Below are 12,325 nucleotides of genomic sequence, written 5' to 3' on the forward strand. Positions count from 1 at the left end.
AACAAAGACAAATCACAAGCCATCCACCAGCCACACAAACAATACAATCTCTAAAGCCAAAACAATCAACAACAAACAAAGCAGAAAGCTCACGTGGAAATGAACTGTCTAATATTGTAAGATATATTTTTTGTAAATTGGTATATTTCGATAACAAAGCAGTACTAGTCAAGTTGTATTTTTAGTTACCATATCAGGCTTGACATTAACTACGGAATTCAGAGGTTGAACAGGAGAGGAAAGTACTGTTGATCATTGAAAAGGAAAGAATAACATATTAGGACATCGTTTCCCACTCAAGACACAATTATCTACATGGTATTTGTTCAGAGTTACCAAAATACAGAAACTCCAAGTTCTATTTGGTTTCTGTCAAGTGAGAACCGGTACCAAATATGTGAAACGGTTCCACAAGTCCTAATTGTAGCAGGTTTTTCAATTACCTTATTCTGCTGAATACCTTTTTAATCCGACTTTCTTTCTAGTTCTTATGCACGAAATTTCCTTTATTTTCAGAAGAAATAGGATTTTGTAAACCTCTATATAAACCATGTCATATACATTGGTTTATTCACGGCTTTTGATCAACAAATTCATTAAAAGCCTTAGGAAGATTATTTTTACAGAAAATCTGAGTTGATTTTTCTATCATCTTTTTAGAACACATATGCATAAACGCATAAAGAGTTTAGAGTTGTGGTGTTCAAATCCTGATCGTGATCATACAGTTGGATCAACATAGATCAGACGGAAGCAGATCTTCTTCTACATCATTCAGACGATTGAAGAATAGTAGCAAACACAATCACACTTTGAAAGGGTTGGAATATTCGAGAAGTGTTGTCTAATCTACCTGCTACTCATCTACAAATATCAAGTATAAGCCTGAGGTCAAGTTTTGTTGGGCGGGGAGTCGCAAAGCTAGAGGATTATCAGCAGTTGGTGTTTGATAGAACGATAGGGTGTGAGTCAGAGTCAAAGTTCGGTATACTTTGTTTCAAACATAGTGAATTGGTTTATTTTGGACTATACAGTCCACGAGGTTTTCCCATAACAGTTGACATATTTTATCAACTTGGGATTTCCTCGCTAAAATCCTGATGTCATCTCTAACTTATGCTTTGCTTTATTTTATCTGCATGTGATTAATTGTTTAATTGCTAAAATAAGTAAAGTTGATAAAGACACAGATCTGTTTTAAAACAAACAAAACTTTCTAAGTATTTTTCCGCTGCGTACTACTCACAAATATCTCCTACAAAAACTGCCCTACCCCACATCAGCTGTCGATCTGGATCTGTCCTCATGGTCTAAAATTCCTCTCAGTCCAAATCTGGTGAATAACAGTAGCAAAGATCCGATTATGAGCTTTACTAAACTTCTGTTGCATGAACCACTCACCTAACTGCATCAAACTGTTACATTGGGCCGGGCATGTTCCAATGAACAAAGAGAGTTAAACCAGTCCCAAATAGCTCTTCTACCAAATGAGCAAGTGACAAATAAATGATCAACAAAGTCATCACTATGCCAACAATTGTGACAAATAGACGGCAAAGAAATCCCTTTCCGCCTCTTCAAGTTGCAAAAGGATAAATGATCAACAAAGTCGTTGAAAGCAAGACGGGCAGTAACTACCAACAAATTTTAATCCATGGGACCATCACATTCTGAACCTTGCAAACAATATTCCAAGCTTCTTTGAAAGCCTATATGGCTTAGCCAAGGTATTGGAGATAGCATTTACTTAAATTAATAAAACTTTTGAGTTTTTCAAGACAAAAGAAAAAGGAAAAAAGAGAAAAGAACTTGTCCATCTAATATCCAAGTTGACGGTTAAGGCATAATCTATGAACAAAGACATTTTTTATTTTAATATTGATATAATTAAAATTAAATCCTACTTAATTTTCTCCTTTAATAAATTTCTCCTTCACTATCTTCAACTTAATTCTTACCTATAATTTCTATAGAAAAGGTTTATATATACCTTACATACATAGCAAGCCACAAAATGAAGTTATGTTTTTGGGATAGAGGGCTGGAAGCAAATAAGGTGCGGCCAAAAAGGAGGGTTGATAGAGAGGGAGAGGGAAGAGAACAGAATAAGAGAGCACTAATATTCACCTACAGGCTAATGAATGCAAGTTTCATCAATGTAGACATCATATTGCTCATTGTTGGGGAAAACCTGAACACTTTTTCTCCTTTCTATCCAATTCGTTGGAAGAAATAACAAGTGAGATAAAAATAATAATTAAATTCATATATATATAATATAAATTTCAGCCACATAGAACACAAAGATATACGCCGGTTGGAGAAAAATATCACAGGACAACTCTGAACAATATCTTCCACCATATAAAATAATGGGGTTACAATTGGTCTTCTCTATTTTTTTTTTTTTTTCTGCCTTTTTTCTTTCTTTTTTTTTATTATTTTATTTTATTTTTTATTGTCTCATTTTTTGATCTATTTCTTTTCTTTTTTATTTGGTCCACGATGGTGTACTGAGCAATTAATTGTCACCAGATATTAAAGATCATTCTACTTCCGATGCAGCCATTAGCCAGCCAAGTCAATGAACTGGTAGAATGTTAAAAATAATTAATGCCATGTTCATTCATGTATATGTTCATTCATGCATCTATTATTGTACATGTATCAAGTGGATACATGTATCAAGATTGTACATGTATCAAGTGTGTGCATGTATCATGTGTGTGGTTGAGATTGTCTTAAAAAGTTCAAAGGTCTATGGGATAATAGTATATATAGGGTAATGTATTTGTTGTTAAGATATGAACACAACAAAGAATTCAATTGAATACAATATTTGTTTCTCTCCTCTCTTCACTTAGAAATTATTTAGTTGGTTGAAACTATAGCCAACATAAGTGGTATCAGAGCTTGATTTCGATCAAGAGCAAACTGGGCGTGAAGCTTATTGACAGGAAAACAAACCCCAAAGAAGATCCATCGTTATGGTGACTACAGGCAATCAAAACCAAGGTACCCATCAATCAGCACTTCCCATTTTTGATGGGGAAAATTATGATTTTTGGTATGTGAAGATGAAGACCATTTTTCTCTCATATGATTTATGGGATTATGTTGAAGATGAGTATGATGAACTGAAGGATACAACAACTTTGACGAATGCCCAAAGACAACAATTGAAAGATCATAAGAAGAAAGATGCAAAAGCTTTAGGCTTGATTCAACAAGGAGTTACTGATACAATCTTTCCTAGAATTATCAATGCTTCTAAAGCAAATGAGGCATGGGATATTCTCGAGAAGGAGTATAGAGGCAGCACGAAGGTAAGAACTGTAAAACTCCAATCTTTGAGAAGAGATTTTGAAAATATGAAAATGAAAGAAATGGAATTGTTGAAAGATTATTTTTCTAAACTTATGGAGGTGGTAAATTAAATGAAGACCTATGGGGAAGATATTTCTAATCAAAGAATTGTTGAAAAAATTCTGATTAGTTTGCCGGAAAAATATGACTCTATTGTTGCTGTTATTGAAGAGACTAAAGAGCTTGAAAACTTGAGTGTTGAAGAATTGATGGGTTCCATAAAAGCATTTGAGCAAAGGTTGAGTAGGCGCTCCGAAAAGACAATTGAAAGTACTTTTCAATCCAAGCTCAATGTTAGTTCCAAAAATCAAGAAAAATACCCATCAAGTTTTGATCGATCAAAAAGTGAATCTTCTAGAGGTGGAAGACACGGAAGAGGAAGAGGAAGAAATAGTTTTGAGAAAAATGGAAATATAGAGTCCACTCAACAAAATTGTGGAATTTGCAAGAGAAGTAGCCATGTTGACAAAGATTGTTGGTTTCGGGGAAAACCTCAATGTTTCAATTGCAAGAAATTTGGACATGTTCAAAAAGATTGCCGGTTGAAAACAAATCAGCAAGCTAATTTTTCCGAAGAGCAAGAAGGTGAAACGAGCATGTTTTATGCTTGTCACTCGACATCGGAACAAAATGATGATGTGCGGTTTCTTGATAGTGGGTGTAGTAACCACATGACCGGAGATAAAAACATATTCTTGGAGATTGATTCTTCATCCAATTCTCAAGTGAGGACAGGAAACGGTGCCTTGGTCCAAGCAAAGGGAAAAGGTACTATTGCCATAGAGACAAAAAAAGGAAGAAAGCCTATTCGGGATGTGTTACTTGTTCCGGATTTGGAGCAAAATTTGTTAAGTGTTGGACAGCTTATAGAGCATGGGTACTCCATTCATTTTGATGAGGACTCTTGCAAAATTTATGACAAGGGAGGATAAAATCATATTGTAGCAAAAATCAAGATGGGCAAAAATAGAAGCTTTCCTCTCACTTATTCATGTTCAAAAAATATGGCCTTAAAAATGGATGTTGTTGATGAGTCTTGGCTTTGGCATAGAAGACTTGGCCATTTGAATTTCCAAAGCTTAAAGAATTTACAACAAAATAGCATGGTGTATGGGTTGCCAACAATACAAGAAGTTAAAGAAGTTTGTGAAGGTTGTGCTCTTGGCAAGCATCACTGAGAGTCATTTCCGAAAGAGAAGGCATGGAGGGCTAAAGCACCATTGGAGCTTGTTCATACCGATGTGTGTGGACCGATGACAACACCAACTCAAGCGGGTAACAAGTATTTTATTATTTTCGTTGATGATTTTTCAAAAATGACATGGATTTATTTCATGAGACAAAAATCAGATGTGTTCTCTATTTTCAAAAAAATTCAAAAGCTTGTTGAAAGGCAAAGTGGCCATCTTATCAAAGTGTTAAGAAGTGATAGAGGTGGAGAATACAACTCAAATGAGTTTGAAAAGTTTTGTGAAGATATTGGCTTGGAGAGACAATTAACGGTTGGGTATACTCCACAACAAAATGGAGTGGCAGAAAGGAAAAATAGAACAATCATTGAGATGGGAAAATCAATGCTTCATGAGAAGGGGCTACCTAAATCATTTTGGGGTGAAGCCGTGTATACGGCTGTTTACTTGATGAATAGGAGTCCAACAAAAGCGGTGGAGAATAAAACTCCATTTGAAGCATGGAGTGGAAGGAAGCCATCATTGAAACACTTGAAAGTTTTTGGGTGTGTTTGTTTTGCTTATGTTCCAAGAGAAGTGAGGCACAAACTTGATGAAGCTAGTGAAAAATGCATCTTTGTGGGTTGTAGCTCAAAATCAAAGGGCTATAGACTCTTTAATTTGAAGAAGAATAAATTGATTATTTGTAGAGATGTTCTCTTTAACGAGAAGGCTGCTTGGGATTGGAAAGAGGAGAAAGTTCAAGATCAAATCCCCATTTTCAATGAAGAATCAGGAAATCAAGAAAATGAAAATGAAGATTTTCTTGAAGTTCCACAAGAAATGTCTCCCGTATCTAACTTACAATCAATCCCAACTTCTCCATCAAACTCAAATTCCTCATCTCCGAGTTCAACTCCAAGAAGAATGAAAAGTCTTAGTGATGTGTATGCAAGTTGCAATTTTTGTGTTGTTGAACCGAAGAATTTTGAAGAAGCAATTAAACAAGAGGCATGGAAGAAAGCTATGGAAGATGAAATTTATGTGATTGAGAAGAACAAGGCTTGGGAGTTAGTAGAGAAGCCGGAAGACAAAGATGTGATTGGTGTGAAATGGATTTTTAAAACAAAATTCAATCTGGATGACTCCATTCAAAAGAACAAAGCAAGACTTGTAGCAAAAGGGTATTCACAACAGTCCGGAATTGATTTTCAAGAAACTTTTTCACCCGTGGCTCGTCTTGACACAATTAGAGCACTCATTGCCTTGGCGGCTCAAAATGGTTGGTCCTTGTATCAACTTAATGTAAAATCAGCCTTCTTGAATGGTATTTTGAAAGAGGATGTTTATGTAGAACAACCTCAAGGCTTTGTTGCAAAAGGAGAATAAGAGAAAGTTTACAAATTAAAGAAGGCTTTGTATGGCCTAAAACAAGCACCCCGAGCATGGTATAGTGAGATTGATTCTTACTTCATCAAAAAAGGCTTTCAAAGGAGCAAAAGTGAGCCAACCTTGTACTACAAGACACAAGGTAAAACTGGGATTCTTATTGTTTCTCTTTATGTTGATGATTTGGTATTTACCGGAAGTGATGAAAAAATGATTGATGATTTTAAAAGAGAGATGATGAAAAAATATGAAATGAGTGATTTAGGTTCGTTGCATTACTTCTTGGGCATTGAAATTTATCAAAAAGAAGGAGTCGTCTTTATTTGTCAAAAGAAGTATGCAAAAACTCTTCTTAAAAAATTCAAAATGTTGAATTGCAAATCCGTTTGCACTCCCTTGGTTGTGAATGAAAAATTGATGAAAGAAGATGGAAGTAAAGAAGCGGATGCATCTCTCTATAGAAGCTTGGTTGGAAGTCTATTATATTTGACATCTTCAAGACCCGACATCATGTATGCTACAAGCTTATTATCTCGGTTTATGCACAATCCGAGTCAAATTCATGTTAGGGCTGCAAAGAGGGTATTGAGATATATACAAGGTACACTTGATTTTGGTATCTTGTATGAGAAAAATGTTGATGCAAAGTTGTTTGGTTTTTGTGATAGTGATTGGGCCGGATTTGTTGATGATATGAGAAGTACTTCCGGTTATGCATTCTCTCTTGGTTCGGGTGTATTTTCATGGGCATCTAAAAAGCAAGAAATGATTGCGCAATCTTCTGCTGAGGCTGAGTATATTTCAGCATCAATGGCAGCGTCACAAGCAATATGGCTAAGGAGAATTTTTGAAGATGTTGATGAGAAGCAAAGGGAAGCTACTCCAATTTTATGTGACAACAAATCCGCAATTGCTATGACAAAGAATCCTATTTTCCATAGTCGCACAAGACACATTGCAATCAAGCATCACTTCATTAGAGAAGCCATGGAGAATGAAGAGATTCAACTCAAGTATTGTAAGACAGAAGACCAAGTTGCGGACATTTTTACCAAAGCACTTCCAAAAAATAAGTTTGAATACTTTAGAGAATTGTTGAGTTTCACAACATGGCATTAAGGGGGGTGTATTAAAAATAATTAATGCCATGTTCATTCATGTACATGTTCATTCATGCATGTATTATTATACATGTATCAAGTGGATACATGTATAAAGAGTGTACATGTATCAAGTGTGTGCATGTATTATGTGTGTGGTTGAAATTGTCTTGAAAAGTTCAAAGGTCTATGGGAGAATAGTATATATAGGGTAATGTATTTGTTGTTAAGATATGAACACAACAAAGAATTCAATTCAATACAATATTTGTTTCTCTCCTCTCTTCACTTAGAAATTATTTAGTTGGTTGAAACTATAGCCAACATAAAAGTATCATACACTTGCGTAATGTCTTGAGTCCACGTATATATATAATGATAAAGGAGGGTGGTTCTTCAATTTCTGCAAAGAATGGAAAGTCTGAGTTTATAGTAATTGAATGAGATATTTAATTTATTAGATGGCATTCACCTACCTAGCACAATCCCTCATTGTGCAATGGGTCCTATTCCAAGAAGAAAATTTGACTCTTCTGTCGAAAAACCTATCAAGACTCCTTCAACTATTGGATAACTGTTGGGGCTGAGAGTTCACCAGCTACTACAAATACAGGGATCTTCCTTACTTCTCATGCATTACACTTGCTGTGGGCATGATCATGGATAGATACATGAGAGATGTTAGCATTCTTCTGCTTGTGTTTCTCACTACAATCCAAACTTCTGATATTATCTTTTGTAGTGGAAACTCTCATATGTTTTGTGTTAAAAATGAGAGACAAACCCTTTTGAGGTTCAAACAAAGTTTTAATGACCCTTCCAACCGGCTCTCCTCTTGGGCTGGTGTAGGCGACTGCTGCAAATGGGTTGGAGTTGTCTGCGACAACTTGACTGGCAATGTCAAGGAGCTCCACCTTCAAAATCCACTTACGGATAGTGTTTCTGCTACTGAACATAAAGCTTATGTGAGATCACAGCTGGGTGGTAAGCTGAACCCTTCCTTGCTCAACCTGAAGCATTTGAGTTACTTGGACCTCAGCAACAACAATTTTGGAGGAATTCAAATTCCAAGCTTCATCGGCTCTTTGGGGAGTGATCCAATATCAACTAGGGAACATCTCTAGTTTGCACTACCTCAATCTTGAGGGAGATTTTGAGGGCTTAATTCCCCATCAACTGGGAAACCTCTCCAGTTTGCATTACCTTGTACTTGGGGGTGGTGATTTTGGCAGAGTATATCTCGATAATCTTCAATGGCTTTCTGGTCATTCCTTGTTGCAGCACCTTGATTTGAGGTTCATAAACCTTACCAAAGCAACTGATTGGTTGCAGGTAACAAACATGCTTCCTTCTTTGGTAGAGTAATGTTTGTCCAATTGCAGTCTTGATCACTTTCCTTCTTTACTGCCTGTTAATTTTACTTCCCTTGTCATCCTCGATCTTTCAAATAACTACTTTAGATCAACGATCCCTGATTGGTTGTTTAGTCTTAATGGCCTTCGTTTTCTTGATCTGCAACACAATCATTTTGGTGGTCCTATTCCCAATGGTCTCCAAAACATGAGTGTTCTTAGACATCTTGATTTGTCTGCTAACTTTTTCAATTCCACCATACCTGACTGGCTATACAGTTTTAGCCATCTTCAATTCCTACGCATAGCATCCAATGACTTCCAAGGTATGATCTCGAGTGCAATTGGGAACTTGAGTTATCTCATTACCCTTGACCTGTCAAACAATGAGCTTGCAGGGATATTGCCTACATCCTTAGGAGATCTTTGCAATTTGAAAGAAATTAGATTGTCAAGTATCAAGGTTGGTGGCAATATATCGCAAGTTATAAACATTTTATCTGGATGCAGTTTGGATGGGTTGGAAACTCTTGATTTATCAAGCAGTCAACTTTCTGGTCATTTTCCTTATGCCATTGATCAGCTTAAACAATCCAAAAATCTAGTTTTTCTCTATCTTTCCAAAAATTCTCTTTTTGGTTACATTCCTGAGTCATTGGGATCATTATCCTCCTCGAAAGTATTGGATATTTCTTATAATAATTTGAGCGGACCTTTTCCAAGAGTTTTGGACAACTTGCAAAGCTTGAAGTATTTTGGATGACTCAAAATTCATTACAAGGTGATGTATCTGAAGTTCACTTTGCTAACCTAACAAGATTGAGAGAATTCGCTGGGTGCAAAAATCAATTGGCTTTGAAAGTGAGACTAGACTGGATTCCTCCTTTTCAAATTGAAATCATATCACTGATTTCGTGGCAATTAGGGCCACAATTTCCTCTCTGGCTTCACTCACAAAAGAATTTATGGGGTCTAGACATATCCAATATAGGAATTTCAGATACCATTCCTACTTGGTTTTGGAATTTATCTCCCCAGCTTTACTATTTAAATCTCTCTCACAATCATATCCATGCAGAGATGGAAAATATGCCTCTGGTTTTACATGATTTATCAGTAATTGACCTTGGTTCCAACCATTTCTATGGTAAATTACCCAATCTATCCTCATACGTAAGAGCACTAGATCTCTCCAACAACTCATTTTCAGGTACAATTTTCCATTTTCTATGTTATAGGATGGATGAATAAAAGGAATTGGTACTTCTTAATCTTTAGGGGAATCTTTTATCAGGAGAAATTCCTAACTGTTGGAAGACTTGGGAAAGGTTGGAGTTTATAAATTTTGTAAACAACAAGCTCACTGGGAAAATTCCAAGCTCTATGGGATCTCTATGTCGCCTCAAATCATTGCATCTACCTAACAATAGACTTTTTGGAGAATTACCCGTCTCTACAAAATTGTACAAGTTTAATGTTTATTGACTTTGCTGAAAATAGATTTTCAGGACGCATACCAGTGTGGATAGGAGAAAGTCTTCTAAATCTCAAGATTCTCATCTTGCGGTCAAATAAGTTTCACGGGAACATTCCTGAAACACTTTGTGCACTCATTTCCCTTCAAATCTTAGATATTGCTCGTAACAATTTGTCGGGAAGTTTACCAAGATGTTTTATGAATTTCAGTGCCATTACCATACAGCAAAACTCAACTGGTCAAATGTTGTATGGCCCTGGTACATTCAGTGACAACTCTTTCACAGGTGTTTGGGAGGATGCATTGCTTGTAATGAAAGGAGATTTGATTGGATATAGCACTATTCTTCAGTTCGTAAAGTGCATGGACCTTTCAGACAACAATCTATCACGAGAGATCCCTATGGAATTGATGAGTCTCCTAGGGCTTCAGTCATTGAATTTGTCATATAATCTTTTGACAGGAAGGATTCCTGAGAATATAGGTGCTATGAGATTGCTTGAATCTATTGATTTATCTGTAAACCGTATTTCCGGTGAAATTCCACCAAGCATTTCAAGTTTGACATTCTTAAGTCACTTGAATTTGTCTTGAAACAATTTGACTGGAAAAATACCTTCTAGCACTCAGCTTCAGAGCTTCGATGCATCTAGCTTCATGGGTAACAATTTGTGTGGACCTCCACTTATCGACAATTGCAGTGTAAAAAATGGGACACCTACTTTTGGAAATAAGGGAGGCAAAGAAGGAGTTGAAGTGGACTGGTTTTATGTGAGCACGGCTCTTGGATTTATAGTAGGCTTTTGTGGCATAGTTGGTCCTTTGTTGATTCATATGTCATGGAGGGTTGTGTGTTTCCGTTACATGGATAACATGTGTCACAAATTATGTAATGTTATTTATCAAGTGTTTATACATGTGATAATGGGGTAGTGATTCTTAGTTTTCTGTAGTTTAAATGTTTATACACGTGATAATGGGTTGATCAGATTGATGATCTCTAAATTACGTATGGTTGCTCACATATTACAATAATAATAACAATTATTATAATCAGATTGCAGGTCTTTTCTGACGTCAGATCCTGCATGTATGTCAATATAAACAATAAACCCTAGTGTTCTGGAAACACTTCATGTTCTGAACTACTGAAATTTACTATAGCTTATTACAACTCCCCTGTTGTCAATTTGTGAGCCCATCTGCAATTAATGGTGCCGGTGGCTAGTCTATTCTAGAGAACAACTAGTCTGATGGACATGTTCTTGGAGACCAAGGACCAACATATGTGAATTCCTATAATGAAGATGATTTTTTCAGAGATTAAGGTCATGTGTGCAAGTTCATGAAGAAAAAGTATGGGAATTACCTCGTATAGAAGGTTTAAAGGTGTTCAATAAATATCAGAAGACTTGAATAATTCTCTGTACGAAAATTTGTTAGAATGACGGCAACAATGATAACAATTCAATGATCAGTGATATATGAGGTTTTTCAAAGTATTCAACAAATTTTAGAAGACTTGAATAATTGTTTCCATAAATAATTCATTAGGATGAAAGCAAGAATGATTCCATGATCAGTGACATATGAGGATTTTCAAAGTGTTCAATAAATATTAGAAGACTTTGAATAATTCCTTCCATAAATAATTCATTACGATGAAAGCAAGAATGATGATGATTCCATGACCGGTAACGTATGAGGATTTTCAAATTGTTCAACAAATATTAGAAGGCCTGAATAATTCTCTCCTGAGGATGAGGATGAAGATGAAGGCAATCCATGATCGGTGATGATTGCGACCTTATGGCGTGAGACCCATCACAACAGTAGCTGCTCCACACCACCCAGTGAGCATCAGTTTGGGATCTTGGGTTTCGGCCGATATAGCAATGCTCATATCTTATTATTACAAATGGGTGTCAGGACTGGTTCCTAGTTTATAACCAGAGAAAATTATGGTAGTACTGTACCGTACTCATATCTTATTATTAAGCTTGGTTATTGGAACTTCTTTGTTAAGCTTGATAAAAACGTTTTCTTATTCTTTGAGATCATCCCATAACTAAACAGTAAACTAGTGTTTATTGTTAAAATAATGGTATTAAATGATTTGAGAGTTAAATGATAATAATCAATTTCAATACTTCAATTTTTATTTTTTATTTTATTTTATATATATATTGGACAAATTGCGCTAAACTCTTCTTTACTATCAAGTTTTTGCACTAAACCATCTTCAACTTTTTTTTTTCTTTTTCGGACAGAACTCCCCATAAGTTACCAATTTGTTGAAAGGGTTAGGCCGTCAGCTTGCCATTGTGAAAGTATGTCACGTGACGCGCTTAAACATTTTTATTGACAAGAACACCCTTCTTCTTGAAGGGGTGATCTGAAAAAGATTGAGGTTTGGTAAAATTTGCTCTGAAAACACACACACACACACACATATATATATATATATATATA

At 35.8% G+C, this 12,325-nt stretch overlaps 1 pseudogene; it reads left to right on the forward strand.

Moving 5' to 3' along the window:
• The first annotated feature begins 7,695 nt into the window (after positions 1-7,695).
• LOC132270395 (probable leucine-rich repeat receptor-like protein kinase At1g35710) lies at positions 7,696-10,447 on the forward strand (annotated as a pseudogene).
• The last annotated feature ends 1,878 nt before the right edge of the window (positions 10,448-12,325 follow it).

Source organism: Cornus florida, unplaced genomic scaffold, assembly GCF_030987335.1.
Source record: "Cornus florida cultivar Cherokee Brave unplaced genomic scaffold, ASM3098733v1 CherokeeBrave_3.0.0_Hap2_Chr08, whole genome shotgun sequence".
Lineage (NCBI taxonomy): Eukaryota > Viridiplantae > Streptophyta > Magnoliopsida > Cornales > Cornaceae > Cornus > Cornus florida.